Genomic DNA, 6000 nt, shown 5'->3' with positions numbered 1-6000 from the left:
GAGAAACATTTGCATCGTTTATAAAAGCAAGACTAGCAACAACCTCACTGTGTATCGATAGGAGACTTGCATAAACCAGGATGCATCCATGTGATAAAGTCTGACACAGCTGTTAAATAATGAGGAAGATTTCCAAAAATCAATATGGAATGGTCCTCAAGATGTAATACTACGTGAAAAGGGCTAAGTGCAGAAGAGTGTGTATTTTGGTACTCCTTGTATAATAAAGGAGGGGATTAAATTTATAAATTGAAAGCAAAATAAAATAAATACATCTTATGCAGTCTGAAAAATCAAGAGAGGAACTATTTCAAATGATATTTAAAATACAATAATTTAACCATATATCCCTAGCAGAATAGAACTAACCACAAAAAGAACTGCCCAAAAAAAAGAACTATTTTCAGAAATTATATTTTTAATAGTGTTTTGTGTATTGTGGGAAAATGCAAATGAATGATTTTGTTGCTGCAGTTGGGAACTAGGATTTTTTTCAGGGGAGAAAGAAGATTTATATGTTAGATGGATAAAGTTAAGTAAAACCCAGTAGTCTTGATTTTAAATAGGAAATATCACTGTGATCTGATATATTTTATTGTTAAAATATGTGTACCTATATGTGTGTCTGTACATATTTCCTAGCTCTGTCTACTGAAAAAGCCTAGAAACAGTGAACAGTACAGTGGCTATGAACATGCTTAATCTCCAGATTGGGGTCTCTAGATATTATTTTCCATTTAAAAGAACCAGAGCTCTTTGTAGAAATAGCTAATTCTGGGTCTGAGACAGGAAATATACAAGATGAACATGGAAAATCTTGTCATCCCAGAAAACAAGGGAGCGGCCAAAGACTATTCGTGTCATGTCAAGGGAACCCAAGAGCCAACTTCAGAAGGCTCCCACTGAACGAATATGGGACAATTTGGGCCTTAAGAAGAAGGAGGAGGGGGAAGAAGCCTGACAAGGACTCTAGGTCACTTCTGGTTCTTGCTTTTATTTCATACAAATGTAAGTAATGTTAAATTTTATGATAAATTAATACTGAGCAGTATATTAAAATAATCACAAAACAACACCATCAAAATCTGTAATTTCAGCACCCTGAGGTTACCATGGTAACACTTTGCTATAGATTGTTTTAGAGTGTTTGGGGGCCCATATCCACATTGGTAATATTACTCTTGGAGTGAAAACTGCATTTTTACATGCAATTGTGTCTATGTATTTTGTTTCACATTTTAAATGGCTGCTTAGTTTTCTGCTGCCTGCTGGTATATAATTTGTATCACATTCCCTATTACTGGACGTTTTGATTATAAAACGTTTTGTCATCACATTGCTACCATGAACAACCTCATAGGGTGATTGTTAGACATTGTTTAGGAGCTAACTGACCATGAATTTATCAAGGTACCAATCTTCTGTAATTTTCTTCTTCCAACCATAGTCAACAGCATGAATGCGGATAATAGAAAGACTACATTACTAGGTTCTTAAATGATTGGGACTGTGCCAGGGAGATGTAAGGAAGGAGCAGTAAGAATGCAATCATATTGGTAAGAATGACTGGAATTCTAAACGACGACATCTAAGCTGGGTAGGAAGGCATATGAAGACGGGAAGGAGGTGATGGATGAGGAAAGAGGGGACTAGAGGCATAAGCTCCTTAGGTGTACTTCTCTCGGCTGCAAGGAAGAGAAACCCCAGTTCAAACTTACTTAACCAGAAAATACCTTGGCTCCCATTACAAAGTTTGGCAGCTGGGTGGGCTTTGGCTTTGCCAGTAGCTCCCGCTCCATTTCTCTGGGATTCCCTGGGCTGTGCTTGGTGGTGGCTGTGGCTCCCAGCAGGCTTCTCTCAAGGTAGTGAAGTTCAGAAACTAATTTTCTAGTCCCACCCTGCAACCTGCTATTTCATTTCATTGGCATAAATCGTCCAATCCCTGCAATCATGGGAATGTCATCACTGAGTAGCTGATTGCGTTGCTAGATGGAGAAAAGGCCAAGGAGAATGGGATTACCTTTGGACAAAGCAGGTCCATGTCTGGAATCAGGAGGTGGGGTAGGGGAAACCCTGAGGCATGTGGGCTTCATGGAAGGAACTAGTTACCTAACCAAAAACTGCAGTGTTCTTAAGAAGCAGAGAGGCAATCAGCAGTGTCCACTATAGACACTGAGAAATGAACATGTAAAAACAGTCTGGGATGAGTGTCATGAGGAAAAACGGGGTAGGAGTTTTGACTTTTAATCTGTGACCTGCAAAATGCAGGGGAGTTAGCCAGGTGATGAATGTAGTGAAGAGGAACCCATGAAATGGTAACCGCATGTGCAAAGGTGGGGAAGGGCTCACTTGGAGAAACTGAAAGGAGGCCAAAGTGGCTGAAGGTAAAGCCGGGAACGGTGTGTTACAGAAAGCAAGTGCAAAATCCTGCACCTGTAATGGGAAGCTGAGTGATGAGACCTGATTTACATTGTAAGAAAATAACGTGCAACTTTTGGAGCTTGGAGTAAAGAGGACCAAAAGCAGAAGTAGGAATATCATCAGGAGGCAGCAATAGTTGACCAGGTGGGGGCGATGGTAATCAGAATGAAGGCAATAGCAGTGGGAATGGAGAGCCGTCGGTGGAGTCATGCTATCTCTTGGAGATTTACTCCACATGAGTTGTGATTGGATGTAGATGCAAAGGGGAGAGAAGATTCAAAGGTGACTCAGATGTCTGGCTTGAACAACTGGATGCATATACTCTTTTCTGGACTTGTGGAGTCTGGGGAGCAAGTTTAGGGGGGACTAGTATGGACCCGCTGAGTCCCAGAGCAGCCGCCAAGTGACCAGCCATGCAAATATAAAACTCGAGAGATTAATGCTGGATTAGGGGGGTAATGATGTCAGAAGCGTGGGTTCAAGGACAAAATGTGGCTGGGCAGGCATGGCAGAGGCCCATGAAGTCAGACCAGATGGGCCTCCTGTGGGTGTCTGAGTCACCGAGGGGGATGGCAAGAACTGGGGGGCTGAGGAAAGCTGCCAGCCAGGGGCAAAAGTCTTTGACGAATGCAGGAGCTTGTCCGGGAGGTGGGGGCTGACCCCCCCACCAGTGATACAGGGGAATGGTAGGAGCATTCCAGGACCTCACGTGGAGCACGGCCAAGCGTGCAGGCTCCGGAGTGAGACTACGAATCGGAATTGGACCTTCCCACTGAACCAGCTGGGTGACCTAAAGCGAGGTATGCACTCCAGCCTCTGTGGCCCCAAACAGGGATGATGACACTGCCCCCACACAGCTGCGGAGAGGCTGAAGTTAGGTCATCCACAGCTTTGGCAGGGTGCCTGTCGTTAATAAATGTGAGCTTTTATAGCTATTAGCCATCAATTATTGGGCACATGAATTCCCTTATTCAAAAAGAAGTAATGATCTGGCAGCAAGGAGCAGCAAAGAGTGAAGCCAGCAAGCCTGCCTCCCACCAAGAGGAATTTGGGCGGAGAGCAGGTGAGCAGCCTGGGTCTGAGAGGGCTGCTGGGGGCAGGGGCCTCTGGCGAGAGGCAGGCTGGGGGGCGCAGCAAGGGTTAGGTGAGGGTGGAGGCCCTAGGGCTGGTCAGTGAGGAGCAGGACTTTTAAAGGGCAATGGACAGGTTTGGAAAGGAGGGCAAGAGCCTGGAGAGGCTGACTCACCAAAGCAGCAGCAGCCCAGGGCATTCGGAGGGGGCGAGCAATAAAATCGGCAGGCGAGGGAGGCCTGCCGCCCCAACCCTCACCTCTCTCAGCTGCCGGCTTGTCTCACTCACTGGACACCCAGCACAGCTGACCCCTATTTCTACCTCCTACCCTTGCTGTCTCCCAATCTTGGTGGCTTTCCCCCTGCCTGTCCCTTTGCTGTTTCTCTTCCCTTTTCTTCTCTGCTCTGCCCCCACCCCCACATCTTTTCCGACTTGCTCCTCTCTTCTCAGTCCTTCTGTTGACCCTGCCCTGACCCAGCTCCTTCCCCAAGTCACCTGACCCTGTTGCTTTCAGGTCCTTATGCCTTCGCTTCAGACTTTGACCCCAAGGATGCCCTGATCTCACCTCGTGATTCCTACTGCCAACCTGGGGACTAGGTGCCTCGGCAGATTCCTGGTTCAGCTCAGAACTTCTGGCGACATGAGCACCCAGCAGCCTGTTGACGGGAGCCAATGGAGAGCGAACCCCAATCCAGAAGGCATCTCCCTCAGGTAGTTTTTCTCCTGTATTACATTCGCAGTCATACTGGTCTTGGCCAGCTCCCTGGCTCTCTAGATAATCGAGTTCTTGTTCCTATGTGGGTTGGCTGGTCAGACTTAGTGGACCCCAACATTTGTAACTGACCTCTGGGCCCTGCTAATAGCAAGAGCATGGCAACAAGTTGTCTGTGCCCCTGTCCTGTCCCCCTGGAAGGCCAACCTTGTGGATCTGGCCACTGTTGGAGCAGCTGCTAGAAAGAAGTCACATGAAAACATGTCAACAAGCCAGAACTGCTCCTCCAGAGAGACCAGGACTCATTTTCTCCCAGATCTCATCTTTGTCCCGAGGTGTGCAGAACACTCGTGCATTGCAACCACTATTACAACCTGCACTGCGATTCTGACTCCTACAGGAAGAAAGTTTCTAGTAGATTCTGATCAAAACCATGTCAAACTCTGAAATCCCACTCTTTCTCCCTCTCTACCAATTCACAATCAGAATTCAAGGATAACAGTGTCTGAAAGGCAAAGAGTCATTTACACCCCATTCACAAGGATGAAAAGTAAAAGTTTATGAGGAAACTTCCACTTTGACTTTACTATAAAGTCTTCTCGGTATTACCAGAAGGGACTAGAAGGAAAAGGGCAGAGGAAGGAGGGGAAAGACTCCCCAGGAAGAGCCTCCAGCTCTCCCCTGCTTGTTAAGTACAGAAGAGTCAAGTCAAGTTCAGCCTTCGGGAAGGCCTTCCTTTCTTTTCATCCGTTAACTGTCCTTGTGTTATTGGGTCCCAGATACCTCAGATTTCCCAGCACAGAGATCCCGGGGGACATAGCAAAGTAGGCATGTGGAGAAGGCGGGCAGACCACGAAACCACCTGTTGTGGGCAAAAGGCAATGACTTACAGGTTTGTACATCCTCTGAGGTCTGAAGACCCATAGGAAACAGTGAGGGAAAGATGGCAGCTCAGTACAGGGGGTGTGAGATCTTAGGCCTCCATCCTCCTTGGCAGCCCCACTGGGTCTCCCTCATTTCCCCTCCTTTCCTCCAGGCTTTTGGTGAAACCAGGAAGATCCCAGAAGAATCCAGAACAAGTTCCCCTCCCCATTTTTTTGGTAGTTTAATCAGTACAGTTTATTCGTTTATCAGGTCACTTTATCCCAGAATAAGATTTCACTAACTGTAAGAGTTGTGCATAGTATCACAAGAAAATGAAAATAATAAAGGATACAGGAATGAAAATAAAGCCAAATAAATACGAAACCGGGAATTGAGACACAAACTGCAAATGAAAAGAGCCTGTTTCTTCTCTAGAATTGGGCCTTAAGCCTCTGAGCCTCCTCGTGGCCAAAATGTAATCCACTTTAATTACATGGTCACTAAGAATGAATGAAAATCAATCACTAGTTTTCCTTAGAAATTAGTTGCTCAAGGAAGGTCCCTGTTTTGTGTTTCCCCAGGACACGCAGATGCGTTTAGCCTGACCTCCAGCCCGGCTAGCTTCACCTCCTCCTCCTATTTCTGGAAAGCTTCAGGAGTGGGGTTGGATTGGAGACCCTATATGTGGTCACGAACAAGCCCTGTGCTTACCAGAGGCTGCCTGTAGAGGCGCTCTCCTGCCCTGCCCCGCAGGTCAAGTCCACAGTGAGGATTTCAGAGAAGCTTCTCACCTCCAGGACACCCCACTGACCCACCTCTTCTGGTCTCTGCTGCTTCTGAATATGCAGAAGCTACTCTGTGGTCTATGTATTCCCCAAAGTACTGAACTCCACAAGCTGTGTTCTCTGTGGAAGGAGAGAGAAGTCCTTTCC

The sequence above is a fragment of the Manis pentadactyla genome, chromosome 4 (assembly GCF_030020395.1).
Source record: "Manis pentadactyla isolate mManPen7 chromosome 4, mManPen7.hap1, whole genome shotgun sequence".
Taxonomy (NCBI): Eukaryota; Metazoa; Chordata; class Mammalia; order Pholidota; family Manidae; genus Manis; species Manis pentadactyla.
This window is presented reverse-complemented; position numbering follows the sequence as displayed.